We start from the raw sequence: 19,344 nt of genomic DNA, 5'->3' as shown, positions 1-19,344 counted from the left end.
AGACCCTTCTTGGTATTATCTCTGACATAAAAATCTTGGTTTTCCACCAGCTGTGGGCTATGCTATGCAGTGACTCGCAGATGTTCCTTTGTAATTTACCCCTGTTTGTGCTCACCAGGTCGTTCCCCCCGAGATGTATAACCAGGTACTCGGGGGGGGTCCCTGTAACCTATCAGGTCCGATAGCCTGTCGTGGATGTCCTCCCACTGCATCCCCGGGAGGCCCCACCATGACGTAATTGTGTTCCTGAAATGTAGTCCTTGCTTCACCTCTTCCAGCCACCTGCTTGCCCGGGTCACGAAAGAGTGCCCCAATATCCATGCCGATTTGTATGGTCCGGCCTCTGTAGAAACGGGGGAGATAAGTGCCATATCAGTTCCTCCCTTATGTATTTCTTAAAACATTGCGACTTCCATCCCCCAATACATCTCACTCCTTTTGCTCCCAGGCCCCCCGCCCACGCAGAGGTTGCTGCCCCTATCCTGAAGGAGTGTGTCCCAAATTCGGCTGGATCCCATCCCGCTTTTGCCACCGCCTGTTTTAATACTGCCTGAAACTGGTACCTGCTGAGCGCGCTGCCGTCCCTATGGATCAATAACTGTCCGTGGACCTCTGGTCGCAGCTCCAGGAATTCTTGGGTGATGCATCTGGGACAGTGGTCCTTTTCTCTGATGCAATTGAGATCTATTGCTCTCCCCTTCCCCATTTGGTCTGTCTTAGATTTCCTTAGCATTATAGACATCCCCTTGATACCCATACTAACGTCTTTTCTTGCCAGGCCGTCTCCTGCCTCTGTATTCCTGGCCACCAGATCCCCTATTCTGAATGCTCCATAGTATGCTAGCACAAATGCTGCCCTGAACAGCGCGGTTTCGTACGTGCAGCTGCACGTGTCTTGCAGAACTTTTAGCAGAATTATCAATTTCCCAAAATTTACCGGCCTTCTGCTATCTGGTTTTTTCCCCTTTAACTTTGCCCATCCCCTCATGGCGTATTTTATTTTAGCGGTGTCAGTCGGGTCCGGTATGCCCGCCACTTTTGTGGTATATGCCACCGCCGCCAGGTGCGTTGCTGCCCAGCTTTTCTTTTTCCCTTTGGCAAATGCCTCTTCAAGAAATTCACAAATTTTTTCTGCAGAAATTTTTTCCACCTTTTTTCCACCTGTCTCCATCAACACATCTTTTACATGCTTTTCGTACTGTTTACCCATTTTGTATGTCAGGGCATTTCTGGTCAGCTTGTCGATGACCCTTTTTTTTCTCCGTTCTTCTCCTACTTCTTTTGAGTCGACCTTGAGGCCAACCGTGCTTTCCTTTCTAGTGCCTCCAACGGGACCCATGCCTTTCGTGGCGTGGGCGTTCTTTCCTTGTCGGCGTCCGGTCTCAGCTCCCTGAATTTCTCCCACTGAAAGCGACAGATTGCATCAGCCACCACATTTTCTTCCCCAGCGATATGCCTCGCCTTTATGCATGTATTCATTTTTAGGCTTTCCAGTGTGATTGCCCTCATTAATTCTAATAATATCATGCATGACGCACTTCCTTTGTTTAACACGTGCACCACCGCCATGTTATCTGACCATACTGCCAACTCCTTGTTCCCTAGCTCTTCCCTCCATGGGCATAACGCGACCCATTTCGGGAAGAGCTCCAGCAGCGTTATGTTCTTTGTCCACTCCGCCACTTGCCACGATTTTGCCCACTTGCCTGCACACCCTTTTTTCCCCAGTATTGCGTCAAAACCAAAGCCACCGGCTGCATCAGTGAACAACACCCTTTTACCTTCATCGTTCACCGGTGAGCGCCATATTACCGCCCCCTTGAAGTTTTTCAGAAATTCTGCCCATACTTCCAGATCTCTCTTGATTCCTCCCCCTAGCCTGACCCTGTGGTGCCCTTTGGTAGAACCTCTCGTTTTCAGCTCGATACTTCTCTGGAATACCTTCCCCTGAGGTATGACTCTTCCTGCGAAGTTCAGTTTTCCTGCCAGCGCTTGCAATTCTCTCACTGTTGCTTTGTTTCTTCCTTGTAGTTCCTTTATTGTCTTCAGCAGCTCCGTCACCTTGTCCTCCGGGATCCGACACCTCCCCTTGTTGGAGTCAATTTCTATACCTAGGAATTGGATAACCTGCGTTGGCTCCATCGTTTTCTCTTCCGCCAGAGGAAAACCCCACTCGCTCGTTATTTCCACGAATTTGTCCAGGGTTGCCCTGCATAGATCCGCACCTTTGGGGCCGACGAATAAGAAATCGTCCAGGTAATGCACCATCATGGACTCCATCATCTCCTGTGTTACTGCCCATTGTAAGAATGAACTTACCCTCTCGAAATATGCGCATGAGATGGCGCACCCCATCGGAAGGCATTTGTTGATGAAGTATTCCCCCTCCCAATGCATGCATAACAATCTTTGTGATCTGCTGTTGACTGGCAACAGGCGAAATGCCGATTTAATGTCTGCTTTCGCCATCCATGCCCCTTCCCCTGCCTTTCTGACCAGTTCCACCGCCTCCTCAAAGTCTGAATATGATACTGTCGCCTCGCTCTGAGCGATGCCGTCGTTCACCGAGGCACCCGGGGGGTAAGTTAGGTGGTGTATCAGCCTGTATTCCCCTTTGTCTTTTTTCAGCACCAGTCCTAGTGGTGAACATAAAAATTCTTTGAATGGTAGGGCCGTGAACGGGCCCTCTACCCTCCCTAGTTCTACTTCCTTCCTGATCTTACTGGTCACTATCTCCTTGTTTTCGCTTGCAGATTTTAGATTCCTAGGATTGTCATGTGCTCCTTGCCCGGTAAACAGGATGTTAAAACCTTCTCTAAAGCCTTGCCTGATTTGTTCTGCCGCTTCTTGGTCGGGGTATTTCCGGAGCCACCTTTCCATCCTCTCGATTTTTACCGGCGTGGCCCCTTTCCTGCCGCAGTTTTTATTTCCGCGTCTCATCTCTTCTGCCGCTTGGCGCACCGGCCCTTGTGCACTTGGAGCTGCTGTGGTCACCCTTGCATCTCTCACACTTGTGGCTGAATTTGCACTTCCATCCCCAGCTACATGGTACCCCCTTTTCAAAGCTCCTGCATTGACCTGGTTCGCTCGTGCTGTCCCCGTGCTCCCACTGCCCCCCCCCTTGTGTTGTCGGGGTCAGGCTGCTCTGCCATCCTCTCTGTGACCCGTAATTTCTGCTCCGAAAACTCTGGTCTCTATTCCTGTCATAGCTGGGTTCGTACCTTCTGCCACTCGATCTATAATCTGTTTTGTAATCATTCTGCCAGTACTGCCTTCTCTGCTGTCCCCCTGTGCTCCGCTCCTTGGAATCCCATTTCTCTTTTGGTACGTTAAAAATGTAGAGGTTAAAGTTTTCTTTGTCCCAGCCCATATCCGGAAAGCAGTCCATCTCCTTTCTGAACTCATGGTCATACTCCAGCCTTGCATCCCCTCCAAATGCTGCGTGGACCTTCAGCACCCTCTGTTGATATGCAACTAATGTTACCCCGTCTTCCGGGAATTTTTGTAATATAATTGTAGACATTATGGTGAAGGCCGACATCCAATTGTCAAAGCTCCTTACTACTGGCCCCTTTCTTAGTAAGCTTTTTTCATCCTCCTTCATGTCCTCTAGGGCCACATTCATCCCCCTCTTTTGACAATCTAACAATGTAAATATATCCATCAATTCCTTCCTCCAGATTTTTTCCTTTACTTTGTCATTTATGTACCAAGCCATCGCTTTCATTGACCTGCCCTGTGCGTCTTTACCCATGGTTGGCCTGCCATATTTCGTCATGAGTGGCCACTCATTTTCTGCCGCTGCCACCGTCGGTGCTGCCCCCGGTGGTGTGGCCCCTGCCCCTGTGTTTGGCCCTGCCGGTACACATTGTGGTGTCGGTAAAATTGGTGCTCCTTGCGGCACAGGGACTACTGGTGCCCCTTGTGGTGCCGGGACCGGGGCTTCCCTGGGCTCAGCTGGTGCCCCCTGTGGTGCCGGGACCGGGGCCTCTCTGGGTTCTGCCCCTGCCCCCCCTACCCCACTCTGCCTTACCTTGCTCACCACTCCTCTCCATTTAACCCAAGCCTTTAGGTGATCCCTTTCTTCGTCATCACTGCTTGATTCGTCTGATGAACTCCCCTGCCACTCTTCCCTGCTTTTCTTCCCCGTCTGCTCTTCTTGTCATTGGTTCTGGGCGATTTACCCGAAACCGTGACACAATTTTTTAACATTTTTACTATTTTATTCCCCGCATTATTATTCACGGTACCTTTCTTTTTATCTTTTTTCTTTCTCTTGGTCGGTGCCTCTGTCTGTTCCTCTGATCTCTTCGACTCCGCTCTTCCCTTTTTCTGTCCTTGCGGTACCTCATCTTCTCCTTCGCTGCTGCTGGGCTCTATGAACAGCAGAGGTGATGTTGCCTTCGCTCTTTCCTCTTTCTGCATTACTTCTAGCACCCATTGTGCCCCATACTCCTTCTCCGCCTTTCTTGCCCATTCTGAGAATTCTCGGGTCCTCTTCGCTCTTCCTTCCGCCATCCTTCTCGTCTGAATTCTGTTGGTCGGGCTTCTGTTTCACCACTGCGAAAGTGTCCTTCGTTCGTTCGCAGCTGGTACTTCTGGGTCGCTCCTGCTCTGGCACCGTTGTAACCACCGCGATAGTATGAACTTCTAGAGAGGTAGAAAAATGCGTGAGCCCGCAAGAGCAAACATTTTTCCTTCCCCTTCTCCAGGTACTAAGAGCCTACCCGAGAGAGGTGAGCTCTTACCTGGTTTGTGCCGCCTCTCCTTTTCCAGGCTTACTTATACCCCCCCGGCCTTTTGTTCCTTCCTGGGGGCGGCCGGGTTACCCCCCTGACCCCTTGCTGTTACAATTCGCACCTTCCCAGGTGCTGTTTCCTGCCCTTCCTGGGCTTTTGTTTCTTGTGGCGCCATTCGGACGCCCCTCCCTACGCTTTCGCGCCCTTTCCCCCCACCCCGTGCCTAAACTCCCAGACCCTCTATCGTCCCGCATTTCATGCGGCCCGGGGCCTGGGTCAGACTGCCGCGTGGTACTCTGTCCTGGGGATGTTATATTAATATGGTTCTCCATCCCTGTGGTACTCTCTTTTAACGCCGAGTTTCTGTCCCTGTGGTCATTCAACCTGAATGTATTGTAGTACTTTGGTTGTCCATCCCAGCAGTACCGCCCATTTCCTACCCAAGCCCTACTCCAGTGGCCATATGGTGCTGTGGGCCTCTTTCTCCACTCATTCTCTCTCTTCGTATGCACTCTTTTAGGTTTGCACCTCTGCGGTTCTCTAGTACTTGGGCTTCCCGCCCCTTTGGCACTGTGACTCGGTGCTGCGACCTTCAACCCGCGAGGCCCCTATCTCGCACCCGGGGCTGGGCCGAGCTCCTCTGAGTGCAGGCCTTTGTTGCCGCACATGGAGACAACTGGCCGCTTGTTGTGGGCGGCCATGAATGAGCTCCCTGTGCGAAGCGCCCGCCGTGTGAGGAGGGAGAAAGCCGGGGCTGTGACAGTCTCTGAGGAGGAGGGCCCGCGAGTGGCCACCGTGTAGCCTGGCCGAACAGCCGGAGGGAGGCAGGCAACGTGGGAGGGTCTGGCAGGTGACCGGCGGGAGTTTCACCTCCTAGAGGCCGGCCAGGTGACCGAGAGGGGCTGCCGCGACCCGCTGGGGGAGGAGGCGGGGGAAGAGTCCAAGTTGCCAAGAGGTGCAGCTCACCTGAGCCGCGGGAGGGGGGCAGTGGCTGAGAGATGTGAGAGAGCAGGACGACGCTGCGACTGGGAGGACACCGCGCACAAGCATCCTGCGTGGGCAAGGCATCGCGTGAGCGCCACCCAGACCTGTACCACAGCGCCGGAGGGAAGAGGAGTGCATGCCACTATAGAGGTAAGGGCACACTGAAAAGGATCCTCCGAAAAAGCGTGCCTCACTGCAGGAGAGCCGGCACACGCGACCACCGCACACAGAGAGGCACAGCCGCACACACAGTGAGAAAAAGCGCGCAGGGACCAGATCAGACGGAGTGTACGGGTGCGAGTGACAAGACATGCCCCACACAAAAGACGAGAGGCGCACAGGATGACAGCGAGAGTGCCGCACAAAGAGATCATGGCACACACGGGGCAGCGTCTGTGCGACAGCTGGCAAGGACACTTTACTGTGGCAATTTGGGTTAATTTCTTAATGCAACGTGCAGCCAGGCAGGGGCGCAACAAAACCTACATTCCGGGGAAAATGTTGGGCGAGGCACTAACTTCAGAGATGGTGGGGGAGGGACACACGTATTTGTCTGGGCGGTAACTAACTTTCATACGCATTCTAATTAGACTATTCCAGTGCATCTTCAATGTTACAAGCAGTTAACTGTCTCTTGTAAGTCTGAGAGCTCCCACGTAGGAATGATGTGCGTATGAGCGGTCTCCTGTCGCCCACTCCACCCTTCCAATCACTCCCTGGCATGCAAGTAATAACCCCACATCACGATTTTAATTGCCTAAAAATGCGTGCATGTGAATGCAGTGCAGGCATTAACAGTGATAAGCTGATGATAAGCATACGCAGTTGTACTATAATGCACACATAATTATAACCCGGAGACAGCTTGTTGTGGCAATAAAAAGGCCATAGGCTTTATTAAACATAACATCAATAAAATGATACGCGTTATGATTCCCAGCAACAGGTGTGCTGCTTGGCTTTGCTGCGTGCTTTTGGGCGCTTGGGCCAGGCAAAGGAAAGCTGCCCAGCCGGGTGCTAGTCCTGGAGTTCCATATTCCAGGTCCGTGCCAGTGGGACCTGTTATGTCATCTGGCTGGTGCTGCACCCCTGTGCCTGATGACAGCTTCCTTCCTGGCTCATGCCGCGAAACACGCGAGGGGCTCTCTGGGCACTCGAGTTCTCCAAAAGAACTCTATCTACATCCCTTCTCTGTGAGGGCATTGAGGGTCCCTGCGGAAAACATTTCCATCCCTTTTATTGTTAGGTGTGTCCCGTCCTTGTGGAGCAGGTCTGGGATGGCCATTGCTGTATACCCGTGTTTCATCAAATTCAAGCCCATGCTCCTACAAAACTTGGCAATGCCTTTGTTGAGTTTCTTTCTTGCTATGTCTATGGCTCTGTTAGATATGGCCCCCTCCATTGATTTCTGAATATTATTTCGAACGTTAAAATATCGGTCCCGCAGTGTAATATGCCCATCAAAGGTGAGCATATATCAAGCATTAACAGTTTCCGCCCTAGTTTCACTAAATAGATGCCCCCCAGGTGTATTACTAGGAACTCTGAGGGTCTCTGAAACCCACCAGGTCAGCTAGTTTGTTGTGTATTTCCTCCCACTGCATTCCTGGGTTGCCCCACCAAGAGGTGATGGTCCACTTGAATGGTAATCCTTCCCTTGTGTCCTCAATCCATCTTCCTGTTCTTATGATATGATATAAGTCATTTATAACGCGCCTGTACACAAGTGTTTCTAGGCGCAACAAGACAAGGAAGGGAAGACAGAAGGGGGACAAAACAATGGTCTTTCTAGGCCTTGTGTCAATCAGATCACGCAAGTGTGGGAGGGAGGGAGTGGGAGAAGTGCCAGGGGGCGAGGGGGAGGGCAGAGCGCAATATAACACGTAAGTGCTGCCAGGGAGGTGGCTCATAAGTACAGGAAGTCAGGGGACTGTAGGGTTGCAGATACAGTCCCTAAGTAGTTTGGAAGCCCAGAGGCAGTGCAAGGGCAACTGGTCGTGCCGGAGCCTGGTCCCGTAGTTCAGTGGGTGGCCAGGTAACCAGTTTGCGCAGCAGACAGGTGCATTAGCAAGGGAGAGGGAGAGTGAAAGCAGAAACAAAAAGGAGGGTCTTCATGTGCTTCTGGAACTTTAGGTGGTCCTGCTCAAGTTTGAGAGAGGCAGGGAGGCTGTTCCAGAGGGAGGCCCCCCACTCTCTGCCTGGAGAAGCGTCCGACCCTGAGAGAGTTGGAGGTGGATGAGCATAGGGCTCGAGAAGGAAGATGCTTAGGAAGAGAAAGTTGGATGTAGTTTGATCCCCGGCCCCAGAAAGCCTTGTGGACAATGCAGAGGGTCTTGAACTTGATCCTTGCAGCCACTGGGAGCCAGTGAAGAGATTTCAGGGCTGCAGAGATATAATTCCTGGGCTTGAGGCCAAGGACAAGTCTTGCAGTCCTGTTCTGGATTAGTTGTAAAAGGCGAAGAGTAGAGGCAGGCAGATTTAGAAACAGGCTGTTGCAGTAGTCCAGGCTAGAGAGACCCAGGGCTCTGGAGACAGTGAGCTTCTGGGGGAAAGTGAGAAAAGGAAGAATACCTCTAAGGAGGTGCAGCTGATATTGTGACTTCCTAGAGACTTCAGAGATGTGAGGAGAGAAGGCGAGGGTGGAGTCGAAGATGACACCAAGGTTCTTAGCCTCACAGGAAGGTACAGGTAGAGGGCCCAGGGTGGGCGGCCAGAGTGAGAGAGGGAAGGTGGGAGCAGATGTCCCAATGAGGAGGATCTCGGTCTTAATGGCATTAAGACAGATATCGTTGGAGGCACTTCATTCCTGAATTGCGGACAGTCAGGTATGAGAGAAGGAGCAGAAGAGGCTGAGGGGAGCCTGAAGGAGAGCTGAGTGTGCTTCGCATAACACTGAACGTTAGAATGGAAGATAGAGATGCAGTGGGCCAGAGGTGCCAGGTAATGGTTAAAGAGCAATGGGGAGAGTTAGACCCCTGAAGAACACCACAAGTAGAGAGATAGAACGAAGAGAGGAATGACCCAAGTTGGACCTGGGAGGGTCACTCGGAGAGAAAGGTGGTCAACCAGGCTAGGGCCTGGCCAGTGAGTCCCATGTTGTCATGGAGATGATTGAGCAGGATGGCATGGTTGACCGTGTCGAAAGCAGAGGGTAGATGATGGAGAATGGGGAAAGAAGGAAGGTTAGAGTCTAGATTAGAGAGCAAGTCTTCACGGGTGTTCAGGAGAGCAGTTTCCATGCTTCTGGCTGCTCTGAAGCCAGACTGGTGGTCATGGAGACAACCAACAGATTCAGTATGTAGGTTACGCTGGGAGATGGCCTGCTTTTCCAGGAGTTTGCCCAGGAAAGGAGTGATGGAGATCGGGTGGTAGTTTGCTGGAGATGAAGGACCTGCAGAGGGCATTTTAAGGAAGGGGTGCACAAGGGAGTGCTTATGGGTGAGGGGAAGGTTCTAGTGGCAAAAGAGTGATTGGAAATCGGACCAGGCTGGAGCAAGGGTGTCGATTTGGTCCTTAATGGTTCTAAAGGAGCAGGGGAGCACCTGCTTTGATGAGACCTTCATAGATTGGACTTGTCTAGAAACACTGTCGGGAGTTAACAGGGAGAAGGAGGAGAAAGGAGGAGAAAGGAAGAGGAGAAACGGCCGGAGAGGGGCCTGGAGTGGTAGAGGGAGAGAAAGAGGAGGTAGAGGAAGAAGAAAGAGTGGACAGGATATCGTGAGTTTTAGTGGTGAAATTGAGTTGAGAGGTAGAGGCAAGGAGGGAGACGGAGAGGTCATCCCACTTGGAAAAGGAGAGGGCGACCTGGCTAGGCGGTCTGTAGATGGTGGCCACAGTGAGAGAGAAGCTAGGAGAGATAGAGAGCCTGCAGACCAGGCATTCAAAGGAGGAGTATGCCCGCACAGGAATGACAGAAGCAGGGATCCACTGTGGGAAGATCAGGGCTACTCTACCCCCAGGATGGTTGGTTCTGGGTTTGGAGAGGATTTTGTACCCATCAGGAAGAAGAGCGTGAAAACATGTGACCGAGCTGGCCGTGAACAAAGTCTCGTGAGACCGAGTACATCCAGATCAAGCTCTTCGAGGAGAATGCAGATGTCAGAGGAGTGTTTGACAGCAGAGCGAGAGTTAAGAGTAGCGACCTGGAGCAGGTTGCTACTTTTGCAATACTTCCGTGGAGGGTAAAGTGCATGAGGTACGCCCCGCGGAAGTGTTAGAGGTGCCTGAGAATGGGCAGAGGAGGAAGGAGGAGAACACAGGGTAGTCAAAGAGGAAAGAAGAGGGTGCCAGAGAGTTGGCAGAGGAAGGAGAATGCAGAGCGGCCAGAGAAGCAGTGGAGGGTTCCAGAGAGGTGATGGAGGAAGGAGGTGGACACAAGCGGGGAAGGGGAGAAGGGACGGATGCGCAGGTGGGGGGAAGCAGGGCCTAAGTTGCTAGGGGGAGCAGAAGGGGAACTGAGAAGGGGCAGATGCGCAGGTGGGGGGGGAGCGGGGCTAAAGTTGCTAGGGAGCGCAAGCGGGGAAGGGAGAAGGGACGGACGTGCCAGAGGTGGGAAGGGGGCATCTCTTATCCTTGATGGGACCCTTGATCCTTGCCCATCCCTTGAGGGCATATTTCACTAATATGCTGTGTGTTGGGTCTCTACATCCTGCCAGTTTCACGTAGTGTGCTACGGCTGACAGGCTAGCTGTTTCTTTGTGGGATCGCTATTGGATTGCGTGCGCTATTTACCACTCTTAAAACCTAAAAGAAAGGTCGGCAGCAAGTAATAATCTTCCCTCAAGCTTCCCACAGAGCTTGTAGCAAGTAAACAGAAAAGATATCCTCCCTAGTTCGGGAGGATATCTTGCGCTCACACCATACACTTGATCTAAGTTTTACATTTTTACAAGTCCAACATCATTATTCATAAAGTCACTCAAGTGTTCCTTCAATGTGAATGTTTTTAATTCTTCTAGAGAAAGACACAGCCGACACGTGTTTCGACCACCGGTCGTTCTCAAGGCTGTACAAAAATACACATTCATTCAATATATACATTTTTCAAAAACCATACCATATTGTGTCACATGTCAGGTCAGGATGATGGAAAATTCATGGCATAATCAAGAATTTCAATCGGTGTTTAAAGAAAAAAAACATAAATTTAAGACCACAAATTAGTGTCTCAATCAAAATATCTCTGTTTGATCAACAAAAATAGACAGCTATCTGTATTCCACAATTAAATCCACTAATGTATTCATTATCAAATTAAATTAAACTGAGTCAGAATAAAAACAAATAGACTGCAATATATAAAGCTACGGCTGACAGGTTTGCCGTTGCCCAAGATGTCTTATTTTTGACCGAAAGCCCATTCCACAAAATTCCAATATTTTCATTTATATATTTTGTGTTTTTTACATTTGCTATTTCCATCACAGTTGCCAATCAGTTACTGTATTGTTTAGCTATTCTTGACGCTAGGGCATTGTTGGCCAGATCCATTAACACGCTTGTGGATGCCTCTGGGTTTTAGTCTGGATAAACTGTCTTTGTGGTACCCGTCGCTAAGGTGTGTTTTGTGGCTGTGTAGTTCTCTCCACTATCCCCACTGTTCAGCATGTTATGCTCAGCCAATGTTATCATTCTGTCAGAACTCTCCAAACCTCTTCTGGTACCTCTGTTATCTGCTGGTCTGCATCCGGTCTGAGGTACCTGTATGTTTCCCACTGTAGGCGAGCCAAAGCATCTGCAACACAATACTCTTTACCCACAATGTGTTTTGCTTTCACCTCTATATTTTGTTTCAGAGCAATTTTAGTCATTGCCCTTAGGATGTTCAAAGTCAGCTGACATGACATGGTTCTTCTGTTAAAGGAGAGTTCCGGGACTTTTTTTTTATTGTCCCTACGGTTCGGCCATGTGTTTTTAAGCATAAATCGGTAGATGGTAGAAAACTTTCCTATGGACCTTACCCGACTTTTCGTCCATTAACGCACTCGAAATCAGATGCCATTTTCTGATAATCCTATAATTTCCCCCCATCGCCCTGGCTCACCTGCTTTTGCGGCACTAAATCAAATCCCCCGCCCCTGAAACAGACTTTATCAAAACATTCATATTCCCCGCCTCTATCCGTGACGTGACTGTGCTGCGTAGGCAAACGCGCCCAGGCGTCTTCTACGCGACTCCACACAGAACTCGGAAATCAACACAGATCAGCTCACAACACAGCGCGCCACAATTGGGAATATGAAACTGTACTTTTAAATCAAACCGCAAGATTGTAAATTTGGTAAAGTACATTTATTTGACATCAAATGTTTAGAGAATATTCAGCGATTTTCATTTTTATTTGCTCACGTTCCAAAAAGTTCGTTTTGAGGCACGCAATGTTCCTTTGTTGTACACAGGGTCTTAGATCATCTCACAATACAGCGCCACAATTCGGAATATGAAACTGTGGTTTAAAAGCAAACGGCAAGATTGTACATTTGGCAAAGTACATTTATTGGACATCAAATGTTTAGAGAATATTCAGCGATTTGCATTTGTCTTTGCTCTCGATCCAAAATAGTTCGTCTTGAGGCAAGCGATGTTCGTGTGCAGTACACAGGGTGTTGGTTTACGATAAAATAAGCTCTTCGGTCGCACTGATAATCGCATGGCTGTTCCAACAACGAGGCACTAGGCCACCACAACGGTCTGTATGTTGCATCTAGCCGTTAGTACCGCGTAAGGGCATACTTGTACTTGGCGATCGTCCCATAAAATGGTCAGGGTGGTAACGTTGTTCACGCGGAGAAGCAACTGGCGGTTGAAAAACCCATCCGCCGGTGTCTGGTACTCGTGACACATACAATAATGAGTGATGTACCTGTTTTAAAAACATAAAAAATGAAATTAGTCTCATCATCAGATCTTTATTAAAATTATTCATTTTATATATTAGGTCGGGAAATTATTTCATAGCTAGGACAGTGCAACTGGGTATTATACGTCATTTCCAGTAACCCACCCCCTCTCCTCCGCCTTTTTCACAGCCGCCTGAGCGCCAGTGGACCACTTCGTCACTGATATGATATAATATGGCATTTGCAACGCGCCTATACACAAGTGTTTCAAGGCGTGGCGAGGCGGGGGGGGGACAAGGAGAAGACAGACAACGATCCTACAAGGCCAGGTGTCATTCAGATGGCGCAAGTGCAGGGGTAGGGGGAAGGTAAAAGTGCAAGGGGAAGGGGAGGGGGGAAGTGGAGTACAAGGTAAGTAGCATAAAATAATAAATACATAGGGCCAGCTGGTGGCGAGTGCAAGGTAAGTGCAGAACAAGTGCGGGGAAGGGGGGGCTGTAGGATACTGAGACAGTCCCCCAGTGCAGGGGTTGACAGGGAGGCAGTGCAGGTGGAGAGTGGAAGGGCCCAGGACTGAGGTCGCAGACAGTGGACCAGTTGTAGCAGGGGAGAGGGAGAGAGAAAGCAGAAGCAAAGAGTAAGGTTTTGAGGTGCTTCCGTAAAAGGAGATTGTTCTCCTCAAGATAGTGCGCGGTACAAAACAATATGCCACATTGAACGAACAAGTACAACTTAACCCGTCTTTAAAGCTACTGTATAGTAATTAAATTGCGGTATAAACTCATCTAAAGAGTTACTTACATTATATTTGCATTTTCCATTGTGTCTGTGCGTAGGGCAGCCCCGAAATACCACTCCTTCTATGCCGACGTTATTTCTTCTAATGAACGAACATTAAATGGCTATAGTTTCTGAAATTTTATTCATTATCGTTTCTTACGTTATTGCACCACACCCCCAAAAAGAAGTCTTTCGGGATGGTCCCGGCCCGTCAAGGTCAAATAACAATAGAACCTTATACTGAGTCGTGGGCCATTCCGGCACCCGAGCAAAAAATCAAAGCAGCTGACCTTCACTTTGAACGAGCACACATTCCTAGTTAGCTACATTCAGTGTAAGGCCATCTCACAGGACTTGAAATTTACACTCCATCTTTGCATTTTGTCTGCGTGCTTTGCAGCCCCAGAGAACCATAAATACGGAGACATTCTATATTTTTTGAAAAATGATTTACATTACTGTTTGGTTTAATTTAATGCGCAAATGAACAAGGTTGGAGAGACACATTGCATGTACACTGAGCAATCACTTTTATTTACACAATACATAGCTACACATATTCAATGGGCCTGCGACATGAGGAGACTCGAGAGAACAGACAATCAAATTACAATCATTTAAACCGTGATGTGTATTTCTCAATGAGCTCTTCTTTAGGTGGACATGGAACAGAGGCAATGTTGGGTGGCAATGCAGTTGTCCCCTGCACAGGTTCGTTCACAACTCCATGTATGTGCCTATCTAGGACATCAACAATAAGTCTCTCAATAAACTCATATTGCATATCCTCAAACACTGGTTTGATCACCCATTGTTTACTTCTTTTAGTGAAGGCCTTATTGTAGCGAAGCGTCCCTAAAGTTCCGGTCGTCCTACTTTGTTGACGGCCAACATTATGGTTATGTGCCAAGACCGCTAGAAGAGTCCGATTTATCATGCCCTCCATGCCAAAATGCAATCGTTTTGGCCTGTACTTTAGGCACATATTGTGGAACACCTCCAAATCTCCTGTGTGGCAGAATTCCATGAGTCCCCTCAAATCTCTTGTTATAGTTTTATTAAATACAATCTTTTCAATGGCTTTGTGAGTGGGTGATGAAGGAATCAACCACTTCTTCTTCCGTGCCTCCTCTGTGGACAAATGGCCATGTTCACAATTGTGGAAATGTTGGTTTGTGTTCCAACGGTGAACGTTGGTACAGTGTAGCATTACTGACCGCCATTTTTCCAGTAGAATTTCCAACGACCCTCCACATGTTTTTGAGCTCCACCAAAGATGGTTGCTGATTGACTTGGACCACTGTGAAATACCTTGCATATCTTTTTTTTTACCTGCAGCCGACATTTTTTTATTGATTGTTTTTGCAAGATGCCAAACGTCAAATTGGTGATTTATATTTTTGTACTCTTCTCTCATTGTCTTGGCAATTGAAACATGTCTGTCCGTGGCTATCAGGTCGATCACCATTCCCTGCGATTGTAGTTCTTGCAATGATGCTACAAAGCCAACTTTCTCCATGGCCACTGAGGATGTACTTTGTGACACCTGCACGACCACCGAACTCACAATTTTCTTACTTTCCATGTCCTGAAAGTGGTAGGTGCAGTACTTGGCTGAAAATCCTGGGCTGTCGCACTGTCCATCACCGGCTAGCCTGAACCGTTTGCCCGCGAATGTACGATCAATAGACATTTTTTCCATTCTCCAAGCTTCGCTAATGGCTGGAAATAGATAATCGGTTTGGTATTTGTAGAACTGAGTTTTCGCAATGAAATGGATTCCCACAAACTGAAAGAAAGACTCTAACTTTTTAAAACTTGAACCACTAAAAAGTGCAGCCGCTGCACAAAGTAGATTGCCTGCTGGCAGTTGCCCCAGCATGGGTTGTGCAGACCATGAGAAAGGATGATATTTTGTACAGGTGGCATGTATTTTAAGGTTAGTGCCTCGAATTGCACGAGTCACATTAATCAATGGCTCCCCACATACTTCCCCACCAACCGAATGCCCACATTTCATCCGAATAATAATATCAATCAAACAACTATCGAATACAATGAATTTGGCCTCTTTCCTTATACTGTCACTGTGCATCCCAGCTGGTTCGGCCTGTAACGTTGAGGACATGTCACTCACATGAAAGGTAGAATCTCTGATATCGTCTTCCGCTATGTTCAGTGATATTGATGGTGTTTCATTGTCGTCCACTTCATTCTCTTCCATTGCATCATCTGTTCCTTCTCCGGCGATGGGTGAATAAAACAATTTCTTCAACTTTCTCGCGGTCTTAGTTTTTGCGGGCGTGGATTCTGTGAATTGATCTCCGACTGCATCCGAACTACCAGGAGGACATTCACTATCAATGGCTAGTGGTGGTATAGCTCCGTTGTCAATCACTTGATATTCTTCCCATTGGCACAATGCATCTCCAGTCTCAAGTCCCTGCCAAAAGGTTTGACAAGCAACATCTCTCGTTCGCTTCACTGTCTGTGTAGATCTAGTTCGTACACCCTCTCGCAACTAGAGGACAGATTGGAAAAGGGATGTTCAGTTTAAACACAACTTACAGTATTGAACTAATAACAGTGAAAAACAACATATTATAGTGACCAGGACACTAACCTTCTTTTGCTTTCTTTTCTTTGAAACTTTCTTGCCTCGAACTTCAACATCAGGACGCTGTTGCTCCGACTCGTGTGTGCATGTCTCCACTTCCTCTTGCGCTGCAACGACTATATTTCCATGATAAGCACATCCATCACGCACTGACGCTCCATCGACTCCCTGAAACAAAGAACTTTCATTAGTATGTATAATAATATCGAAAACACAAAATGTACTTGGGGACCAATACCCACGTACATCTCAATAGCAAAACACGAATGAACGCTTTGTGTAGAACATTCAAACGACAATTATTCACGCATTGTTGATCTAGTTAGATGGAACTGTCAAGATCCATACCTCGGGCTCCTCATAGACTTCCATTGATGATATTATTGAAGATGATGCTTCAGTAACTCCCTGAAACACAGTAATTGCATTAGTATGGTTTTCTATTTTGTTAAAAAGAACATAAACTTTGTGCAGGCGTCAACGGCTCATCTAAATAGACCTGCACAAATGATCAGTTGTCTAAAATAAATAATGGATATGTAAATATGATTCGATTTGCTCGATCGTTGGAAGTGTCACCACCCAGAGATCTGCATCAACTACTAGGGGTGATGTTCTTGTAGAAGAAGCTCCGTCATCTCCCTGAAACATAGTACTTGCGTTAATAAAGAAGGAAGTATAGAGGATGTAATCACGTCATATGATTTCGCTTGATCGAACTGTCAGTATCCATACCTCGAAATGCATAAGAACATCAAGGGACGATGTAACTGCGGTGCACACTTCTGCAAGCTGTTGCGCAGACCCGTAACTGCATGCTCCCCCTTCTTCTTGGACTAATGCTCCATCGACTCCCTGAAACATAGGACTTTCATTAGTAATGAACACAATATTGAAAAAAGAAGACACATAGGAGGGCGACGACAGAAGGACATATCAATGGCTAAAACGAAAGAAACATTGTGTGTAACAATCACGCTACAAGAATGCAAGATCTGATGATCTCCATCGATGGAACTGTCCGGAAACGTACCTCGAGCATCTGAGTGACATCAACGGTTGTCGTCAATACGTTGGACTCCTCAGCATCTCCCTGAAAGACAGTACTTGCATTATTTTGGATAACAATAATTATAACTGAAAACAAAGACTAGAGGACGAGTACAAGGGTGTACCATTAGGTAAAATAATTACACGATAAATTAAAACTATTGATTTACATGCCTAAAACAAGTCAGTGGCAGAATAGCCAAGTAAGATTACCCGATAGGCGCTTGAAGTGGCTGATGACTGCAATAACGACACGGATGGAGAATCTTCCGCCTTCATATTGAGTGGATACATAAATGGGGAAATTATTGTTAGCTAATGCTACACACTACCGCAAGGCCGAGAGATAAATACGTAAACTTGACTCACCAGTGGAGGGATGTGGACGAATAGAGTGGGAATAGCGGTTGAGAGCAATTTTCGCCTCGCTCGCGGTGTGTTCTTCTTTATTAGCAATGATGTGGAGTACATGTCTGAGCTAAAGTGCCTGCTGCAGATGCGGTATCGATCACCCCTCTTGTCCGCAAAGACTTCTAGGACTCTACTTTCAAGCTCAGACGGTGGATATCCGCAATATCTGACCCATTCTCTTATCTGATCTATTGTCTTAGGGAAAACATGCATTATAGTACCTTCAGATTTATTATGGGTCTTCGAAGGGCAACCGCCAATGGAACAGGCAGGCATTGTGGAAAGTTCTGAAAAGTAAAGATCAACAATTCTCTATGAATACCAATGTAAACTCAGAACATGTGACTAGTTCCTTGCATGTACTGTCTTGAACGAAAAGAAATTGGACGCAAAATGATTATGGTACATGGCCTTACCTTGACGAACAAACAGTTAGATGCAGGGATCAGAGTAGTTTCTTGTCGTAGAACGGAGCAGTTCACAGGTTGCAAACTGAGGAGTTTCCTCGAAGTGTTCACGGAATTTCACAGAGACGAAGAGCAGATAACCAGCACCTTCACGGGTTGACTAGCAAAGCGCAAAGAAGTGCTCATTAGAAATATGAAGTGGGTTATAAAGAATTCAAAACAGGGGTTTGTTTGTGAATGAATGACGTGTATATGTCGTGGCATTATGCGGTTTGCAGGGGGCCGTCCAGCGTGAGGGGGGATGCTTGGCAGGAGACACGGGGTCTGGAGGTAGACATGGGAACAACAACCCATGCTCTCTAGACCACTTTGAAGTGTACATAGTCTTTGGCACCTCTTGGCCTTTATCGCTCCCTGACAGCTCCACTTGCCAGCACAAGTACCCCGGTGCGAACTGCCTTTGATAGGGCGGGGGTGGATTGGGGCGGTGGTCGTGCAGACAAGACACAGGAAGACTCGTGAATGGAGACACACTTATGTGGATTGCAGGGGGCCGTCCAGCGTGAGGGGGGATGCTTGGCAGGAGACACGGGGTCTGGAGGTAGACATGGGAACAACAACCCATGCTCTATAGACCACTTTGAAGTGTACATGGTCTTTGGCACCTCTTGGCCTTTATCGCTCCCTGACAGCTCCACTTGCCAGCACAAGTACCCCGGTACGAACTGCCTTTGATAGGGCGGGGGGGGTGGATTAGGGCGCTGGTCGTGCAGACAAGACTCGTTTGCCGCAGGGCCTCACCAAGGAGAGGCCATCTCACTGCATGTAAGAGGCAGGCTGAAGGATCTAGTACATGGAAGGCAGGGGGGTGAGTTTATAAATACCTCAGCCTCCCAGGAGAATATATGGGTGCAGTTCACCCTGGAGACCCTGGATGCCTAGGCAGTTAGTCAGCAGCAGGCTGGCCTGTGGTGGCAAGGCGGCACGGGCCAGAGGGGGTCATCTCTGTACCCGGTGCCCAAAAGGATGATTTATTATGATCAACCATATTGATTATTTACCTATAACCATGTTTTGTATCAATAAAATCCAACGGCCTTCCTTTTATTGCCAACGCTTAAACAAAGTGGTGTGGTAAGTATTTTTGGGGGAGGAGGCAAGGCCGGGAGGCTTGATGCCAACCCGCAAAATAACATATGTATGTATGCTGCATATGGGTTCAACGGTTATGTGGATTGAAGGTGGGCGGCCAGCGTGAGGGAGGATGCTGGCCGGAGACATGTGGTGTGACAAGACAAGGCACAGGAAGACTATTCAATGGAGACACACTAGATTCATTTAAAAAATCAAAACAACCATTGTTAAAATATATGTTGGGTTTTATTTTAGATCTTAATTTCAATTGAACATAAATAATAAACATTACACATTGTAAAGTTCCGGTTGCAGCACATCCAGGGAAAATCCGCGGTATTGTCCACTGTCGCTGGGGAAATGTTGTCTAATGGCAAGTACCG

The 19,344-nt window shown here is 48.1% G+C and overlaps 1 protein-coding gene across 4 annotated transcripts in view; it reads left to right on the top strand.

Annotated features, from left to right (window-relative positions):
- Positions 1-5,268: 5,268 nt before the first annotated feature.
- GAL3ST1 (galactose-3-O-sulfotransferase 1) overlaps positions 5,269-19,344 on the top strand; it is a 228,758-nt gene continuing 214,682 nt past the window's right edge. For 3 of the 4 annotated variants that reach the window (XM_069619318.1, XM_069619319.1, XM_069619317.1), the window contains exon 1: positions 5,269-5,873. The gene's annotated coding sequence lies outside the window, so the exon portion shown is untranslated. The remainder of the gene's footprint in view (positions 5,874-19,344) is intronic. The other variant, XM_069619316.1, reaches the window with a different exon arrangement.

The sequence above is a fragment of the Ambystoma mexicanum genome, chromosome 10, assembly GCF_040938575.1.
Source record: "Ambystoma mexicanum isolate Mex_15411 chromosome 10, UKY_AmexF1_1, whole genome shotgun sequence".
Lineage (NCBI taxonomy): Eukaryota > Metazoa > Chordata > Amphibia > Caudata > Ambystomatidae > Ambystoma > Ambystoma mexicanum.
The sequence above is the reverse complement of the archived record's forward strand: the minus strand, read 5'-3'. Positions and strand labels throughout refer to the sequence as shown.